The 21,439-nt window shown below is 35.1% G+C and overlaps 1 long non-coding RNA gene across 2 annotated transcripts in view; it reads left to right on the top strand.

The window, feature by feature from the left end:
- Positions 1-437: 437 nt before the first annotated feature.
- LOC128928496 (uncharacterized) overlaps positions 438-21,439 on the top strand; it is a 32,814-nt gene continuing 11,812 nt past the window's right edge. Inside the window, exons 1-3 of one of the 2 annotated variants that reach the window (XR_008473567.2) lie at positions 438-534; positions 3,917-4,037; positions 4,884-5,471. This is a non-coding gene — a long non-coding RNA (uncharacterized LOC128928496). Of the gene's footprint in view, positions 535-3,916; positions 4,038-4,883; positions 5,472-21,439 lie in introns of those variants that run through there. The other variant, XR_013523672.1, reaches the window with a different exon arrangement.

Raw genomic sequence — 21,439 nt, 5'->3', positions numbered from 1 at the left:
AAACATATTTTTTTTAACTTGGGAGTATTTATAGATATATACTGCAACTTTCTTCTTGACGATTTTCATTTGGGTACTCATGGAGAAAAGAATATCTGATGTGACAATCTTGTTATATTTGTTCATGCATTTTAATGAGTTTCTGACATGTGCCCTACCAAAAAAAGATACCTTGTAGTAAATGACTATGTAATGAAAGACTGTATTTTGATGTGAAAAAAATTTATTTTTTTGTTGGGTGGTGAATCAGACTCCTTGTCATTCCAACATTAACCATCTTCCCTAAGAGGTGTTCTATTTTTTTTCTATTATAACAAAAAGTATTTATTGTTGTCCAGAAAGGGTTTTTCTTGAGAGAAATGTGAATGAAATGAGCATTATTCTTTAAAAAGCTAAATTAAAAAGTAAAGTATGTTAAGTCTAAATTTTTTAATATACTCATTTAGTTTACATTCTGGTTTTTTTCCAGATATGTAACATGATACCATAACTATCCCTTGTGAGCTCTGACAAGATAGGAAGGCAGCCTTAGCCGTAAGTTTTAATTTGAAAAACATAGTGTTGTAGATTCAAGTAAATTGGATTTCAATTTAATTGTATTTTTTTATAATTTCAGTTGTAGAACTTTGTTTAAATATAGCTCTATTTCCTCTTCTCTTTATCTTTTTTGTCTTTTCTCCTTCCTTACCATCTTCTTTTCTTCAAGGGATCCTCATCTCTAATTATATTCTAACTTTTTCCCAATGTATGCCTGGAGCTCACTTTCCTCCTGTGCCCTAAATGTCTGCATTTAGCTTCCTATCAGACTTCCCCAAACGAATGTGACTCATAAATTTCAAACAGAGTATGTATAATATTAACTATATATTTTTTCTTTCCAAACTTCATCTCTTACTGTAGTTCTGTAATTCATGTGGTCAATCCTAACAACACTGTGGTACTTTTTCCCTCTCATTTATATGAACCATTTATTACTTTCCTTCCTCCAACTTGTTTCTCAACACTTATATCTTAAATCTCAAACTTACTGCTCTAATGAAGATCTATATTAGCATCTCTCTTCATAAATAGGTAATGATATTCTAATATGTCTTTTAACCATTTATTTTTCTTGTTTCTAAAGCTGTCTTTCCAAATTACGTACTTGATCCTCTTATTCTTCTGTGCATATTCTTGTGACTTTCTGTTGTGTACAAAATCAAAAACTATCTCTTCATCATCACATTCAAAAACCTTTGTAATCTGGCCCAATCCGAGCTCAATCAAAGCCTCCCTGCTCTGTACTTTTAAGTATTAATACTAACATGCCGTGAGTGCGACTTGTACTATCACAGACACCACCTTTCTCATGTTCCTTTTTCTCTCTAGAGTCTTGACATCTTCACTTAATGACTTTTCTTTTTTCAATGTGTAGTTACATTGATGAAGCCTCTCAAAAGATACCTAACATCTCCATTCTCCAGACAGAACTAATATGCCTGTAAAGTGGTACTTCAACCAAAGATATTTACGTACGACAGTTACTGCCCTTTGGCTTAAGCAGTTCCAAATAAATTCACTCTCTATACTGTGGCATTTTGAATGCAGGATCATTTTTGTATCCCTGACAGTGTGCACAGGTCATAGTAGTTGCTGTTATCTATCACCTGAAGGAAGAGAGCACAGCTGAAGCAATGCTTGTTCCATTTCTGTTTCTAATCATACGGCTGTGTTCCAATTTCATTTGCTTGGATCTGGTGTTTACAACTATCAAATATGGAGGTTTAGTTAGATTTTAATATTCTTTCAACATATAAAAATAGCTAATGTTTTTATTTTTTTTCTAAATACTTGCTGTTTAGCATATATAGACAAATACTTGATAATACTTGTTTATCATGTACAGGCAAATTTTTAAAATTGGAAGTAAAGAATAGATACATTGGCTTAGGTGAATATTAACACATTTGTTTCACTTGTAAGCATTTGGCTTTGCTTCTTTATTCATAAAACACATTTTAAAGAATAGATGATTTTTGTATTAATAAATAAATTTAAAGGAAATTTACAGCTTGTACTTACAACTGAAATTGAAGACAAAATACTTGGCAATATTTATTACATTCCATATCTTTCATGGAATGCAGATGCCTTTCCAAATATGACTTTATTAATCTTTCAATCTTGCAGTGGAATATTAACAGATTGATCAGATCTATTACAGTCTTTATGCTCCAGAAATTTCTAAGAAATTGAGACAGAAAATTTCATATTTTTTACAATATCAGCTTCTTTCTGCATAGTTATCTAACATGAAGTAACATGAGGAAAAGTTTGTCCTTGGCAATCTATGCAATATATACAATATCCACAAGGAGGTCTATGTGCATATTTTCTTTTTTCTTTTTCACCTTCTCTTTCTCTTACTTTTTTTCTTCGCAAAAATTTGTTTTCGAATGATGTGTAAAATAATTTTAAGTACATGTAGTTGAAGTAACTGTATCTGTTTATATTGATATTTAGTACGAATGTACTGCTTGTCCTCAAATATAATTTTTCATTTATTTTATATTAGTTTAGGCTATAGAGAGTTCCTAGAATTTTACTGGGTAAATTGTAAACATAAATTGCAAAGCATTGAAAATTATTATTTATATTCCAAAACTTGATTGTGCATTTTATTCAGTCACATATTCAAAGTACATATTTTGTTTTGTTTTTGAGACTAGTATTTGCTTTTTTCTTTTTGTTAGCTTACTCTGTTATAAACGTTAGTTATAGTGATGATATTAAAATATATGCAATGTATTTTAATACTTTTAATGACACAAGTGACTTAAGAGCAATTTTTGGATAGAACTGTCCCAGTTAATTTCATAGTAAATAAAGCAGTTTTAATAAAAAAGTATTTAGGATTTGTGTATGTTTACAATTCTTTGATATTTTGCATATTTGGCAATGATGAGAAATAAATTAGTCTATATTTTGAAGTACACATTTTAAAATTTTAATTAATATAAGTGTCAGGAACCCAGATAATGCTCAGTTTTTATATTTTGGAAAGAAGCAAATACCAATAAATAAGAAAGTGAAAGATGAAAAAGATATTATTAATGGACATTCTTGTAATTATTTTCTTGAAACAAAAAGTCATTCAGAAAAAATTAACATACAGATAAAGAAAACCCTGAAAAATAGCAAAAAGAACTGACACTGTGAGATTACTCATTTCCCTATAGAATTAGAAGAAAGGCTCTATTTTTGCTGGTAAAGAATTTTTTGAAAAAGCAAATAAGACAGGTTTAATTAAACAATTTAGAAAACTAAGTTGATCAATATTCCTATGAATAATCATGATTTTAGAGGCATAAAATATGGAAGAAAGAGGAATTCAAAATTTATTAGTATTCTTTTTTAAGTTTCATATATAGCTGAACCCCAAGGAAATGTGCTAAGACTTTTTATCATGATGCAAATATTCTACATGTTTTTAAACACATTTCCAGTAGAATAGAACACCTCTCCATCAGCAACACAGGCTAAGTCGGGCCCAAGTTGTCTTAAATCTTGAAGATTCTTTACCCACAATCAGAAAAGATACTTAGAAATGCTTGAGACAGTGGTTTTTATCAGGCCAGCTGTATTTTAATTTTTTTATTCTCTCAATTTTTGCTTGAAATATTTCAAAAATTGAGAAAAGAGGAGAAAGACGGTTACAATAACATTAGTGTTTCCTCCATCTAGATTTAAAAGGTATTAACTAATATGTACCTTTATTTTTCATCTCCGTTTTTCTCTACAAATATATACAGATTCATTTAAAAATAATTTGAAGACATCATGAAATTTTTTCAACTCTAAATATCTTGGCCTGTATTTACTACTAATATAATTGTCTTCTAACCATTAGAAAATGATGAGTTCATGTCCTTTGTAGGGACATGGATGAATCTGGAAACCATCATTCTCAGCAAATTGATACAAGAACAGAAAATCAAACACCACATGTTCTCACTCATAGGCGGTGTTGAACAGTGAGAACACATGGACACAGAGAGGTGAGCATCACACACTGGGGTCTATTGGCGGAGGCTAGAGGAGGGACAGTGGGGGTGGGAGGTTAGGGAGCAATAACATGGGGAGAAATGCCAGATATAGGTGATAGGGGATGGAGGCAGCAAACCGCATTGCCATGTATATACCTATGCAACAATCCTGAATGATCTGCACATGTACTCCAGAACCTAAAGTAAATTTTTTTAAAAAAGAAGAATACTATTTCTGCATATTTATAAATTGCTAGTAATTTGCCAATATTGATGATAATTTTCAATTCTATTACATTGTCACCCAAATGACTTTATATTGTCCATACACCAACAAGAATCCACATTGCGTTTGGTTGCTACCAACTTTTAAATCTCGAAACACTTAATTCTTTCAAATAACATTGACTTTTTGAAGAGTACAGATTCATTTTCCTGTAATGTGTAACAGATCCTTGTGTCTGCTAGTTTCTTCATTTTGTCATTTAACTTGTCAGTTTATCCTCTATATTTTCTAAAACTGGAAATTAGGTCTATCTTGATTGTATTCAGATTACACATTAGACATGAAAAAAGTTATAAATGGTGTTGCATCACATCTGGAGGCCCAGGCAGAACTCTTCCATGCTGATGTCAACATCCTTTTATTATAAATATATTAGTCTTAGAGCAGGTATTTGATTCTTAGCACTACAAGATGTCCCAATCTGACCTCTCCCAGACCTAGAATTTTTCATGCAGGAGGAAGGTGAATATGTGTGATCAAGAGGGCATATTTTGATAAATCGGATTCTATTCAGCAAACATTTATTCCTCTCTCTCTCTTCCCACACCCTCTTTCTCTTTTTTCTTGATCAGAGTATACTTCCCTGCCTCTGTTACTTTGGGACTATTCCTGTGATTTGCTTTGATCAGTGGAATGTGAGCAGAGATTATTCAAGCAGAAGCTTTAAATGGAACTACAGAATTAGAATTTGGTTTGTCTATTGTGATTGGTGATTCTCCATGAGATTATGCCTTGGATAGGCTTTAGTTAATGAAAACAGAAGCATCCATGGAGCAGATATAAACTCAATGCACAGCCTGTGCTAAACTGAGAAAATCTGCAGCTTAAAGATGTAACAGCCACTGTCAATGCACATACTGTGAGAAAAAAATGAGATAAATGAATGTTTATTGCTTTAAATTGCTAAGTTTTGCATTCTTGTTAAGCAGCATTGTTGTGATATTAGTTGACTGATGTATAGCTCAAGTTATGGGCATGAGTGATTCTGCTACATATTGCCTATTTCCAACCATTTGGGATACTGTCTTTTTCACTTCTACCAGCAGTATAAGTGTGTTTTTATTTCCATCGAGTCTTGTAAACAGAATGTATTATCCAAATCTTATATTACAGTGAAGCAGATGAAAAACACTATGTAATTTGATGTGTATTTTTCTTATTATAATAAAGGTGAAAATTTTATTTTATTTATTTATTTTTGAAATGGAGTTTCGCTCTTGTTACCCAGGCTGGAGTGCAATGGCGCAATCTCGGCTCACCGCAACCTCTGCCTCCTGGGTTCAGGCAATTCTCCTGCCTCAGCCTCCTAAGTAGCTGGGATTACAGGCACGCACCACCATGCCCAGCTAATTTTTTGTATTTTTAGTAGAGACGGGGTTTCACCATGTTGACCAGGATGGTCTCGATCTCTTGACCTCGTGATCCACCCACCTCGGCCTCCCAAAGTGCTGGGATTACAGGCTTGAGCCACCTCGCCCAGCCCCGAAAATTTCATTTTTATTAATTTCAACATTTTCATGCCTTCCAGAAAATGTAGAAAGTAAAAAAAAAAAAATCTAAAACAAAAAGTTATAACTTACATGAGACAAAGTATGTACTTCCCTAAAATATAAATAAATTTAAAAAAATCAGGAAGTAAAAATGAGTACCTATTAAAAATAAGGATATAAACAGATATTCTCAGAAAAAAAAGTATGTTAAATATCCCTAACACATGAAGAAAAGTAACATATATCTAGACAATTGGTAATAAAACTTCAGATCCTCAAAAACAAAAAAGAAGATCAAAGTGGCTGTAGAAAAGATAGATTCACTACACGGAACTGACAATTATAGACAGGCAGTTGATTTTGCAACAGCAACAAATGAAGTAACAAAGAGGTGATCATACCTATATATTGTGCTGGCAGAAAATAGCTCTCAAGCCAGCAAAATCAATTTTTAAGAGTAAGTGTAAAACAAGTGTCAGACAATACGTACAACAAAACTTCAGAGAGTTACATATGTAGAGACTTACAAATTAAAATTCTAAAAAAGAAGCACTTCAGGAAGAATAGTGACATAAAAATAAATGTGAAGTAAAATATGAGGTGAAATGGGGCAAAAGGCAATGGTTGATAAATCTAAACATTGACTTTTAAGAAAGAATAATAATATCTAATTGAAGTACTGGGAACTAATAACATGAAGATGAACATATTTCAAAAAATTAGTATCATTCAACCAGTGTTTCCAATAAAATATACATGAATTAGAATTCTTGTTAGAGATGATAATATCAACAGTAAAACACAAATGCATGGAAAAAAACTTTAAGAATATAGCTGAATTACCTAGTTTAAAATATTAAAATTATCTTAGAAAATTAAAAAAATTGAAGATAGACAACATGAAAATATGCATGTTTATTTAATTTTTATTTCTTAATAATTTGAAATTATATAAATTTCATAGTTTTAATCCATTTGAAAATAATTTTAAAAGTATTTATTATATTTTATAGATGTTATATAAATATAAACGTATATTTACATATCTGCATATGTGTATAATGTTTAGATTTTTACCTTAATATTTGTAGAAAAATACTTTATTATATTAATTTCTAAAACTTTACTTATATATCTTACTTTTTATTTCCTATGCATTTACCTAGCTATAAGTTAAATTATTTATTGGGACCTAGAAAACATTAAAATTATGAACAGATAGACTTCTAGAAAGTGAGCAGCTCTTTGATATTTTACCTCCTAGTCAATATTTAGAAACTCCTTAGCAAAGTTTAAATAATATTCACTATTGTAGACACTTAACAAAAGAATTTTGCTAATGAATACATTTATTTTCTATAGCCAGGCATTATAATGTTTAAGGGCAAATAAGTAGAATAAAAAAGCCAAATTTCTCATTAATTACATTTCTCCTTAGATTTTGAAATAAATCAAGAATTAACAATTACCCATGTCAAATTTGTTATAAGATTTAATAAATACTCATTTTTTTGAGTAGCAATGAAATTAGCAATGGTTAGCACATTCTCAATACGTTCCAGACATTTTTTAGCTTCATACATATATTGATTTACTCCTAAAAAATCTGTTATCTCTTTTTCACAAGTGAGAAAAAGTTGCTTCATGAATGAAAGTCTGGGAACACATAGAATGAGGTAGAGTTGGAAGTAAAGCAGATAATTTAACAACATAGCCTGCATTCCTTATTGTACTATACTAAAGAGAAGTCAGAAAATGCATTTTCCTACCTTGTAACCAATTGGAGAAGCCCAGAATAGAGAAAATGAGCAGAACCAACACACAGAATATAGAATTGAATAAAAGCGAGAGTTAAGCTGTTTTTAAAATCTTAAGGACAAATAACTAAGATTAAAAAAATGTTGAACTTCTCATTATCTGCATTTCTAATGACCTAATCCAGGGATTTACTGTAGAATAGAATCGTAGAACAATTTACAGAAGAAAATCTTTGCAGTGTAAAGCACTAAAAAACACACACACACACACACACACACACACACACACACACACACACAGTATTTTCCTTAGAAGAGAGATGTGCTAACCTGTTTCTGAGGAATGAAGAGCAGTTAAAGGAAGCCTTATTGAATACTAGAATTTTCTTAAAAAATAGGTATGAGTGAGTGACACTGATAGAAAGAGAAGAAACAAAGCTTACATCCAATGACAATGCACGATTAACAAGACATCAGTAACACTGAGTGGTATGCAAACACATTCATTGAAACCCAAGAGAAGGTTAGAGCAGAAGGTTGATTTGTGTAAAAGTATGTTGGAGTGAATAGAGCCATTTGGTATCATTATAAAACTATATTTTTCAAAGTGCCAAAACCCAAAGCAGGCAAGAGACAGAAGCAAGTTGATTTACCACTGTCTAGGGACTAGCAAGATTGGTGCAGATAAGGAAATACATAAAGCATTAAATAATTTAAAGTCTACAGCCAAAGAAACCTTAGTGAGGAACTTGAGATAGGGCCAGATACTGTAAAATAGTTTCTTCTCTCATTTACTGTCAGTAAGCATTTAATGATAAAAGGTCTTCAAATTATCATTTTTTAAAAATGTAAGTTAAAGAAAAATGTGGGTAATTAAAAATGAAACATACTAATGAAGAACAAACACAATTGGAATGTTTTGGGCTTTTGTAAAATCTGAATTATATCTGTTTCTTGTTTTTGTCTTATCCAATTAATATATTGAGGAGAGCAGGATTTGGTTTGCTTCTGGAAAAAGTGTTGCCTAATGGGATATAGAAAAAAGTACACAGACCGTTTGGAGCACGAAGATATAGCTGGCAGCATCAAGCTGCCTTATCTAATTAAGTTTCTTCTACCTTCCTTCTACCACTGAAGACAGAGGCTCAAGTGTTATGTTGGAAGAGGTTGGTCTTTGTGAAAGGCTACTAAAAACTCTTTTGTTTAGGAAAGGTATTTTTGCTGATTCAACTTTTTGACATGCTTTGCATTCCATAATTAAGAAGGAAAACGTGGTCTTTAAAATATTCCGATAATCTGTACACAAACTCTGTCTTAATTATTCTTAGACCCAATTTTTTTTTATCAGGACTGTTGTACAAGTGCAGGCAATGGGTATTGGAAAACACTAACAAAGAAAATTAAGAGAGAAAATATTTCAGCATAGTGAGAGCAGTATTGAATTTTAAGCATCTTGCCTAGGCTAAGTAGAGAAGCAAGTGAATTTTCACAAAGACTAATAGAAGGAACAAGTGGCGATGGTGCCAAGACAAATGAAGCCACAATGAATGGAAAATAATACATTTCAGTTTTTGAGGAACATAAAACTTAGAAGACAGGGGAATATGGCTAAGGTTAAGTGTTTAACATGAGACAATGGCATCAGATTACATTAAAGTTGAAATGCTCTTAAGGGGCTACCTAGTCCATTTACCAGTGTGTTAGAAAATTGTCTCTAAACAAATGACCATCTAAACTTTTATTAAAACCTCCAAGGGTGAAAACAACTGCTGGCAATGCTTATTCCACAGATTTCCAACCCCAATTGTTAAGGACCTAGTTCATCTTTATACTATCTATATTTGTTTTTCTATAACTGGCATTAATTGGATCTAATTTTATTTTCTGGATCAACCTAAAATATATTATTCTTTTCATCATAGTGTAAAGATTTAAGTATTTTTAGAGGTCATTTGCTTCCTTCAAGTCTTCTTTTTTCATGAGTTTTCTCATTTCTTCAGCTATTTTTCAGTTACATCACTACAAACAACTTCACTTAATTTATTCTTTTCTGTATTTTTATATTTGCCATCAATTTCTGTAAGCCAAAACACTTAAAATGTGATCTGGGAATTACAAAGCAGAGTGACAATTATTTATCCTCTTACATACCCTTCTACCTTTAAGGTCTAAGTTCTATTTTTGTCATTTCTATAATAGCTTTGACTTGAATATGCAGTGAATTAAATTCCCTAAGTTATATTTCCGTGTATCAGTCTTTGCCATCTTGCACTTACATTCATATCCCTTAAAATTTCATGGTATTTCCATTTTTTTTATTAGTCCTTTCTGTTTTGCTATCCTTCCCAACTTCATGTCATTTAAAAATTAGTTAAGTGTGAATCAGTATTATCTTTGAGGGAAATAGATAAAAGGTATTGAAGTTACTTGACTCCAGGACATGGTAAAGATAAAAATCACCAGAATGTAGATGCTGACACATGCAAAAAGACGAAGAATGGGGTGAGAGAATAGTGACAGAAGAATTGTGTTGTATCACAATTCTGACATGAAACATGTCTCTGTACTGGATATAGTTAAGTTTTTAGGGAGGGTACTAGAATTAAGATACTGCAACATGATTCAACATATGGGCATTTTGGTATTAATGGATGCCAGAGGGAGAGAAGTGAAAAGAGGGAGGGAGAAAGTGCTATAAATATTTTCATTTTCATTTAGGCTTGCTTCTGGATGGTGGTTTTTCTTTTCAAAGCTAAAGTTTGTTGTTTGTTTTATTTTTTCATATGGAGAATAATATATTTGAATGAAGATAATGCCTGAACTACGTGGTATGATGAAACCAAGGTTGACATTAGATAATATAACAGATATGAAATATAAATCAAAAGAGTTCCTTTCTTAAATAATTGAATTCATAACTCATGAGTTTGAATTTCAAATTTTATTCATTTATTTTATGATGGCTTTCAAAATTGACTTTTCCCATTTGATATGCCAAAAACACTTGATAGCCCACACTTTCACATTATAGAACTACCTTGATAAACTAACTTTGAAGTCGATAGGATTATTACAGACAAAAAAGAATGATACTGAAATGTTTGAAATTTAGGTCAATAGATAGACATCATCTTAAAGATTTTGTAAGTTGATGTAGACATTTTCACATTGCTGTGTTAAGCGTCAAGAAGGGTACAAATAATTAAAGATTTAGAGTTTCCCCTTTGTGAGTTTGAAATCTCATCAGATAAAAATGTAATATTCATTTATTTATTCATTCATCATTTATTTAACAAATATTGATAAAACACATTCCATGTGCTAGACATTTCTAGGTTTTTAGGAAACATCAGTTTAAAAAACAGACGAACATTCTTGCCTTCACAAAGATTTAACTGTAGCAGTTAGAGACAGACATTCAACATAATAAGAAATAGGTAAATTAAATTATATGCTAGAATATAACATTATAATTTACAAAAGAAGAATAGAAAAAAGTGGAGTCTGGTTTGTACAGGTAAAGATCTGATGCTTTTCTGTGTTTGGTGGTTTGTGCAGGCCTAATTTAAAAGGAAATGCTTAAGAAAGTGTTTGTATAAAGTGATGAGGTTAGCCATTTTAGTAGTACTGTTACAATGAATCCATCATTCACCAAGTATTATTAAGGATGTCCTCTGTGGCCATCAGTAGGCTGGAGCTCTTCAGGCTATATGATAATGCAGTAAAAATTGGTTATTGAATCTTTCAGTGCACAGATATTTTCCTAGGTTCTGGGGATATAGCACTGAATAAAAAGTTGTGAAAACTCATGAATTCATTCTAAATTATCCCACAAAGAAAGAAAAAATAGCCAAATACTACATATACCAGACCTACAGGGCAAGAATCATTAGTGGTTACTTAGGTGCCCTCTTGACCATTTTTACACGAGGGTAGGAAAAAGATCTGGCCAAGATGAACAAGAGACTGTAACTGTGGGGATTTCAAACTATATGCACATCTCCGTAGACTACTCAGGGGCCAAAATATGAGAGCAATTAGACATACCATAGCTTTCACTTCAACCCTCTCCTTCTAAATCAGTGCCAATGATTTGAAAGAGAGAGATGGACAACAACCCCATGTGTGACACAATGGTAAGTGGCAATTCAAGGCATACTGTTTACCAGGTTTCATTGCTCTAAGCACTTGGAAAAAACAGTCCATTGCTTTCCTGGTAGGCCAGCTTTCAAGAGATGAGAAGAGACAAGCTAGCCCTTACTTTTTGTGGGGAAACAAAATGCATTAGAAAATCGCAAAACATGTCAGACAGCAATCATTTGTGGGGAAACAAGATGCATTAGAAGAGCACAAAACATATCGGACAGTAATCAGAGAGTAATGGGAATAAATAAGAGAGGAAAAAGGGAGAAGGGAGTAGAGAGAGTACTCAATTTTAGATACAGTAGTCAGGAGGGGTCCCATAGGGAAGTTTGCATCTGCATGAACAGGAGGTGATAAAGGAAGGCAAATGAGTTTCTGAGAGAAAGATCTTCCAGCAGGGAAATAGCAACTGCAAAATCTCTTGGCCTGGTTGTGAAGTAGGAAGGAGGTCGTTGTGTCTGGCTCCCAGTGAATAAGGAGTTAGAGATGAGTATGAAGCAAAAATCAAGGCTTCATTCTTTAGGGACCCTACATTCTGTGGGACACAATTGAACTTCCCTTCTAAGTGCAATGATCTTATTCATACTTGTTAGGGGACTTCATCAGGGTTTTTCACATTGAGCACAGTTTGTGTATATTCTTTATTTAAATATTAATTCATATTTTACCTCATCAAGGACACATCATTTGTGTATCTGTGTCCTCATCCACTTCCACTCCCATCCTTCTCTAAAGTTATATGTTTTAAAAAATAAACCTCTGTTCCTTTCCCCTTTGGTGGGTATTTAGTCAATCTGGGTTTAAATCTCGGTTCTGTTACATACGAACTTCAAAACCCTTGTACTTTTATCTATTTCTTTCAGGTTCAGTTTTCTTGACTATAAAATGGGAACTTAATACACAGATCTCAAACAATTTTACAGTACATTTTAAACTACTATTTTAGGTGCCATCTTATACTTGGAATAAATCGTTGCTTGGTGATTTTTCTTGGTACTGATCACCATAGAAACTGGTCAGCCAGGCCTTGAATCCAAGACCTGTTCCAGCCAGTCCTTTAATTGGTGCCAGCCATTTGAATCCCTCTCGATGGTTGCTTAGCCCATCAGAAATATCTTAGCTGCAGACACAGTATGAGTTATAGTAGAGAGGGTTAAACTTAGGGTGTGAGTGCCCTGAGTGAGGTGCTGTTTGCCACAGGCAAACCATGAAGGGCTGGCAGCTGGAAACCATTTGATGGCATCCAGGGGGCAGCAAGCCCTGCCTTAAAAGGGGTACAAGCAGCATTTCCCACGTGCACTGCAATGTGGTATGCAGGGAGACAGACTCATTGTCCCCATGGCCATAGATCTGTCCACATATGTTCTCCCTAGACCTTGTCTGCAGTATCCAACATTTCTTTTCTGTGTTTAGCCCCCCAGCCCAACCATAAAAGCCATTTCAACACTGCATAGAAGTCTGAGTATATCCTGCTTTTCCATACATGCAATGTAAATAATCAATGTGCTACTCTGGACCCTGCTAACTGAAAGAATCTCCTCTTATGCTTGTGTAACCCATTTTTGACTGTCACACAATATCAAGCCAATTCTGCCATAAAGCAGGCTTGAGTTTATAACTCCTAAGATAGCTCCCTGGGGACAATTTTCTATTAAGGCTATGAACAGAAGTTGTGAGAATGTATTGATATAACCATGGTAGGTGACAGAGGAGGATGAGCCACTTATTCAATTTGCAACATTTGTCAGATTTGCTTCATCCTTACCTCAAGTGGGTCATTTCCATTATTTGGTAGGTGGTTCCTTTGCACGCCTAAGTCTGTGTATTGCTGGATCTGACCCAATTCATGACATGCAGCTCTATTTGCCTACTCACTTGCTAGTTCATTGTCAGTTACTGTGTCCCTATCATTGTCCAGTAGCTTGTAAGAAGCTATTTTTAAAGGGCTTTATGTATATATATCTTTTATATGAAAGTCTAATTCTTGCTCTAGAATTCTTACTCAGTGTGTCCACTTGAACTACAACTCTCCCCTTTGGGCTTTCCAGAGACCTCAGATAGATTCTTTACCTAATACAAATATGTTTGTATTTATTAAATCTGCAGGTAAAATCATCCAAGATTTTCAGAAACTTAATACAAGGATCTCATGCCATCAAATCTCTTTCTTGATCTTGGCCCTACTCCAATTGGAGGCCTTGCAAGCTGCATAATAAATTAATGATATGGTTTGGCTCTGTGTTCTAACCTAAATATCATCTTGAACTGTAATCCCCACACGTTGTAGGAGAAACCTGCTAGGAGGTGACTGGATCACGGGAGAGTTTTCCTCCATGTTGTTCTCATGATAGTGAGTTCTCCTGAGATCTGATGGTTTAAAAGAGTGGCAGTTCTGCAGCCCCTTTCCCTCTCTCTCTCTCTCTTTCTCTCTCTCTCTCTCTCTCTCTCTCTCTCTCTCTCTCTCTCTCTCTCTCCCTCCCTCCCTCCCTCCCTCCCTCCCTCTCTCTCTCTCTCTCTCTCTCCCCACCCCCCCTGCCTTGCCACCATGTAAGATATGCCTTACTTCCCCTTCACCGTCTCCCATGATTGTAAGTTTCCTGAGACCTCCCAGCCAAAAGTAACTGTGAGTCAATTAAAAGTCTTTTCTTTATAAATTACCCAGTCTCAGGTAGTTCTTTAGTGTGAAAATTGATTAATGCAGGAAATTGATACCAGGAGTGGGGCGTTGTTATAAAGATACCTGAAAATATGGATGCAACTTTGGAACTGGATAACAAGAAGAGGTTAGAACAGTTTGGAGGGCATAGAAGAAGACAGGAAAATGTGGGAAAATTTGGAACTTCCTAGAGATTTGTTGAATGGTTTTGACCAACATGCTGATTGTGATATGGACAATGAAGTCCAGGATGAGATGATCTCAGATGGAGTTGAGGAATTAATGAGAACTGGAGTAAATGTGACTCTTGCTGTGCTTTAGCAAAGAGACTGGCAGCATTTTACGTCTGCCCTAGAGATCTGTAAAACTGTGAACTTGAGCAAGATGATTTAGAGTATCTGGTGGAAGAAATGTCTAAGCTTCAAAGCATTCAAGAGGTGACCTGGTTATTTCTAAAAGTATATGTTCATATGTGTGAAGAAAGAGAGGATTGAAGATGGAGGATACAGTTTGAAAAATTTGCAGCCTGACCATGTAATAGAAAAGAAAAACCCATTTTCTGGGGAGAAATTCAAGCCTGCTACAGAAATTTGCATAAGTAACAAGTAGAGAATGTTAATAGCCAAGACAATAGGAAAAATGTTTCCAGAGCATTTCAGAGATCTTCATGACAGCCCCTCTCATCACAGACCCAAAGGCCTAGTAGGGAAAAATGGTTTTGTGGGCTGAAACTAAGGCCCTGTTTCTCTTGGGACATGGCACTCTGACTCTTAGTTCCTTTAACTCCAGCTGTGGCTAAAAGGGGCCAAGTTACAGCTTACACCATTGTTTCAGAGGATGCAAGCCCCAAGCCTTGGCAGCTTCTATGTGGTATAGAACCTGCAGGTGTAAAGACGGGAAGCATTGAGGTTTGAGAACCTCCTCTTAGATTTCAGAGGCTATATGAAAATGCCTGAATGGGCCGGGTACAGTGGCTCAAGCCTGTAATCCCAGCACTTTGGGAGGCCGAGGCGGGTGAATCATGAGGTCAAGAGATCGAGACTATTCTGGTAAACATGGTGAAACTCCGTCTCTACTAAAAATACAAAAAATTAGCTGGGCACGGTAGCACGTGCCTGTAATCCCAGCTGCTCAGTAGGCTGAGGCAGGAGAATTGCCTGAACCCAGGAGGTGGAGGTTGCGGTGAGCCAAGATCGCGCCACTGCACTCCAGCCTGGGTGAAAAGAGCAAAACTCCATTTCAAAAAAAAAAAAAAAAGGAAAAGAAAAAGAAAAAAGAAAATGCCTGAATGTCCAGGCAGAGGTTTGCTGCAGGGGCACGCCCTCATGAAGAACCTCTATTAGGTCAATACAAAGAGGAAATGTGGAATTGGAGGATCCCCACAGAGTCTTCCCTGGGGAACTGCCTATTGGAACTGTGAGAAGAGGGCCACCATTCTCCAGACCCCAAAATGGTAAATATACCTACAGCTTACAGCGTCCATCTGGAAAAGCCACAGGCACTTAATGCCAGCCCGTAAAAGCAGCCAGGGGGCCTGTACCCTGTGGAGACACAGGGGCGAAACTTCCCAAGACCTTGGGAGCCTCCCTTTTGCATCATTGTGCCCTGGATGTGAGACATGGAGTCAAAGGAGATTATTTTGGAGCTTTAAGATTTCATGACTGACTGCCCTGCTGGGTTTTGGACTTACATGGGGTGTGTGGCCTCTTTGGCCAATTTCTCCCATTTGGAATGGAAACATTTACACAGCACCTGTAGTTACATTGTATCTTGGAAGTAACTACCTTGTTTTGGGTTTTACAAACTCATAGGTGGAAGGTACTTGGTTTGTCTCAGATGAACCTTTGGAAATGTACTTTTGAATTAATGGTGGAATGAGTAAAGACTTTGAGGGACTGTTGGGAAGACATGATGGTGTTTTGAAATGTGAGAAGCACATGAGATTTGAGAGGGGGCAGGGGTGGGATAATATGGTTTGGCTTTTCGTCCTCACCCAAATCTCATCTTAAATTGTAATCCCTGTGTGTCAAGGGTGGGACCTGGTGGGAGATGAATGGATCATGGGGGTGGTTTCCCCATGCTGTACTTGTGATAGTGAGTGAGTTCTCAGAAGACCTGATGGTTTAGAAGTGTGGCACTTCCATCTCTTCTCTCTCTCTCTGTCTTCCTCTCTCTCTCTCTCTCTATATATATATCCTGCCATCATGTAAATTATGCCTTGTTTCCCCTTCACGTTCTGCCATGATTATAAGTTTCCTGAGACCTCCCAGCCATGTGTAATTATGAGTCAATTCAACCTCTTTCTTTATAAATTACCCAGTCTCAAGGAGTTCTTTATAGCAGTGTGAAAAGGACTAATATAATGAGTTTTTTCAAGAGTCATGTAGGTTGTCTCCAAACTCTTCTACCAAACTCTGCACCTCTTTCTTCACTGAGAGATGTGAGATAGGAGATGTGTTATGCATAATTTTGTCTTTTACTTTGGAGGAAATATATCTCAGGATACTAATGATTCTCAGAAACTTAAAAATGCACACATTTTGCCATCCTGGACACATACCGTGTTCTTTTTATCAGGCCCCATTATCATCATCTCATCAACAAGCATGATATATTGTAGAACATTATGAGAGTCAATGTCTCCTTAAACTGTATTGTGACAAAAGGAAAGATTTAACATCACCATGAGTACAAGGCAGTGAATGTTCACTGCTGTCTTTTCTATATGCAAGTTAAATGCTTTTGAAACTCTCTATTGATGCAGTGAGTAGCTGCAATACCTCTTAGCTAAGTTCCCAATAGTTCACCGTAAGTCCTCTCAAATCCATGTAATTTTTTGAAAGTTCTAAACAAGCAAATTCAATAGAGATGTAAGTAAAACTATCATTGTTACATCCTTTAATATTTGATTGCAGTGTCAATCTCTGCATTTTATCCCAAATTTCAGTAGAGCTACTGCTGACTTTCTATCTTAGATGGAAGCAGGGGATTGACTTTCAGGCATATTGTATATTATTTCTTACTCTAAGGGACAGAAAAACAATATGAATGTTTCCCAGCTGCTAGATATCACCCAGCAAAAATATGTACTCAGAGACTGTGCAAAGAATCATGGCTTGTGGACACAGACTCATTGTACACACTGTTAGATGGGCTTACAACTTACCTAATTTCCATAGTTGGCAGACCATGTTTGTGCTTGAAGTAACCAGTTTTCAAGGTAAGCTCTGAGCACATATTCAAATATATTCCAGAACTGAATAATTTTCATTCTCTAGACTAAAGCTGTTGTTTAAATTTCCACAGATCCATCTAAGGAAATACTGTAGAATATTTGTAGTATATACTTACTGTGATGTTTTAAGGTATTTATTGCTTGGGATGAGGCTTTTTTCTCAGACAAATATTACTATGTATAGAATTGCTAATATCTGGATAATAAGTGAAAGCTGATACTTTTCAAAATTGTCTAATACCAGCATTTTGGTGACCACTATCATCCCAGGCAGCTCCATCTTTCTTCTATAAGAAGCTACCATCACAAATCTCTGGGAATAAAGGCATCCTGGTTGCCACTATTTTTTTTTTTTTTTTTTTTTTGCCTCTGATTTCACCTGGGAAATATTACAAGGAGGTAGGTTGTTTGAGCTCTTTTCTTAAGTCTATTTTACCATTCTCACTTCATCAGTCTTTCAGTTCTTTGCTCAATATTCTTATTAGGCAGTTTCAGCATCTTGTCTTCATGTATGTTAGACCATCAATGCCTTTGAGCTTCAAGGGAGCCATTGCAACAGTGTCTTTGGGCTAATTTCAGGTGTTATTAGCAGGGGATTTAATCCTGAGTCCTGGGAGAATATTTCCCAGTTATATCCAAGCCTATATTTATCTCACTACAGTACTCTCAAGATCAACATCCATACCTCTTGACTTAGATCCTCTAAATTATGTAGCTCACTTCTGATAAGCAACCTAATTCCTCATTGAGCCTACTATTGATTTGTTGCCCCTTATCTCCAAACCTACCTTCATTTGCCTGCTTTGTGATTCTGGAGCAGGAATCATCAAACGTTTCTTTTTGGGCAGCAGGCACCGTGTTAAGCTTGGTCGGTCAAGGGTGCCAGAGGAAGAGTGTTTGCCTTCTGGCTCTGGAAGCTTGTTCCCTTTATGCTGGGCTGTGTTGCTTCCAGTGGCTTATATGCCATGTTGTGTTTGCCCTCCAGCAAGCTTTGTTTGGCAGTCTGCCCTATGGTTTCTTTCTGACCAGCTTTATCCTGTCAGCAACCAGATGGAAAGCTTCTTGCTCATCTCGCATTATCTGCTAGCTGTGAGCCTGCTCTAGCAAGGTACAACCCAGGGTACCATCTTTACTATCTCCTTGGTTTTCTACTTGCCAGCCTTTGCCCCAGAGCTGCAGAACAGCTTTGCCCTGGCAACTCAGTAAACATCTCCAGCATCAGTGGGCTATCACTGTACACTCTCCAAGAAAGATTGCCTCTCAGCCTTGGGGAGGGAGCCTCTTTCCCTGGTTTGTTTCTTCCCTGGCTTCTCTCACCCCTTTTGTAATTCACCATTAGTAGGTATTCCTCTCTTCCCAGTTAATACATTTTTTTATATTAAAATTTTTCATATGTAAGTTACTGGTGTAGTTTAGGTGTCCTGGCTGGATTCTAACTGATGCAAGATTATGTATGAGAAAGTTCTCATACCTTTCAGAGTTTATCTCCTGATAAACTCTAAAATTTAATACTTAAAAAATAGTTTACTCATTTTTTTTCTGGCCTCCTTGCCAATGGAAAGTGGGTTGCTAATAAATGATATTAATATGTTCAACTTTAGTATATGGTAGGCCAAATAATTCTGCAAAATTGTTATACAAATTTGCACTGATTAGCAGGTATTTGAATTTTCATTACATCCTTACAAATACTTGGCATTGTGTGTCTTGTTGATCCTGGCAAATATGTAGTGGTATCTATTTATGGCTTCAATTTATATTTACATTAAGACTAATGAAGTTGAATACATTTCCCTATACCTACTGGCTATGTGAATATCTTTTCAATAATTTCTTGTTCAAGTACCTTGCCCATTTTTCCTTTGGCATGGCCGCTTTTTTCTTATTCATTTATAGGAGTTCTTCATACATTCCATATACTATACTCTTTCTTAGTAGTAGCCATTGCAATGATTTTTCTTCCAATCTGTGCAGATACAACTTAGAGTAATAAGAAAACTCAGATGCTAAGGAATAAATCTGAAATTAAATTTAGAACACATACACACACAGCTGTAATAATTAAATAAAATAATATCATCTATATGAACTATGCTGTGTTCATGGTTTGGAAATATACAACATGTAAAGATATCAACTCTCCCAAACATTATCTATAAATTTGATAAAGTATTGATCAAAATCTCAGCAGGCCTTTTTTTAGAAATTAAAAAGCTAATTCTAAAATGTATATGGAAATCTGTCAGTCTCGAAAAAGATACAGGATAGGATGACCTACTCTAAAGCTTCACTAGCTTAGGCAGTGTGATTTTGGCAGGAACAAACACAAACACAAGGAAAAACAGCAGGGTTTAGTAACCAAGCTGACACTCTTTTCTTCGGAGTAATTTTCACAATCTCTAGAGATAATTGATTTGCAATTATTGAAAGTCTATTTATATACAAATATTTGTTTTCCAAGCTTCCTCCAAATTCCGATCTTGTGTTTTCTTCTAGTCTGTAATTTTCCCTAAATAAGATTCATTTAAGGCAGTTTCAAATAGTCCTTTACGTATGACTGCGACTCACCGCAAGGAATTTCTCTTCAAAGTCTACTATGTAATATTTATTCTCAGTAGAATTTCATAAATTTTATTTCTTAAATTGCTTTAAGACAGGATTTAGCATACCCAACATCCAAAATACAGCATATTCTCTCTAATCCCTTGCAGGTAAATGAATTCCCTTTTTAGTCACTGTGCTACCTTATCAGAGATTAAATTTGGCATCTTTCTGTTAGTTTAGAGGCATATTTGTAGTGATTCGGTAATGGAAAGGCCATGTTATAGGATTAGCAATGTCCCTACTAAAAAGCATAGCATTTTGACAGACCTCTGTGTTTTCAATATAAGCCATTTTAATTTCCAAGGGCTAATGTTATAGAGATGATTACTACTCATTCATACAAAACAGCAGGAATCATTGTTAACAACATGCCTACTTTGAAGACATTGTTTGGATTTTGAGTTTACTTGAAAAGATCATGCCAGTTTTGAATGGCATTCCCAACAGGAAAAATCGAAAACTCAGTTACAACCATCACTCATATACAGGTCAATTTTGATCATGTTTTATTTCCTGCTGATAAATGTAATTAATTGTAAAAATAGTTTTATATTTCTCTTTATACCTAAAGGCAATGTGCTGCTCAAATGATTTTAAATGCATGAATTATCTTTCGAATATGCTAGATGGTTTTTTTTCTCATCTAGTCTTTCCTTTTCCTTGTTTGTATTAATCGAGAATGTTTGCGTTTTTAAAAAATCAATAGAAGGTTTTTTCTTCTAAGGATCAAGGGTAGGAACTAAAGTGAAAGATGATCTATTCTGAATTACTTAAGAAAAGTAAAAAGATTTTTTACTAATGTTATTGAAATGTATATTTTATTGATAAGTTCTTAATTTATAAATAAAAGATTATTACAGTTCCTTCAAATATTTTATATTTGTATTAAGATAGCTGTGAAAAGGGAGAGATTAGCTGACAAACTCCCATTATTAACCACTTTAGGTTTGCTTCAGCAGTTACAAGCTGAGATATCAATCTTCTCAGGGCACTGACAAAGACGGAGTGAGGCAGGAAAAGTTGAGGTTTTGCTTTCCCAGGGTGAATTTCAGGCAGTGTCAGAAGGAAAAGGTGGTTGTAAAAGGACTTGGCCATTTCCATCCAGCGTGGGGCTCCCTTAATGGCTCGTATTTACTTTAGAACTCCCCTTTGGACAAACAGACTTTAGCAGGTCTTCACCATGGTTTAGTACCTCTGCGAAATCCTGTGTCTTCTCTTTGTTACTACTCTCCAATGAATATTT

This window comes from Callithrix jacchus, chromosome 11 (genome assembly GCF_049354715.1).
Source record: "Callithrix jacchus isolate 240 chromosome 11, calJac240_pri, whole genome shotgun sequence".
NCBI classification, from domain to species: domain Eukaryota; kingdom Metazoa; phylum Chordata; class Mammalia; order Primates; family Cebidae; genus Callithrix; species Callithrix jacchus.
Note: the sequence above shows the minus strand (reverse complement) of the source record. Positions and strands in the feature narration are given on the sequence as shown.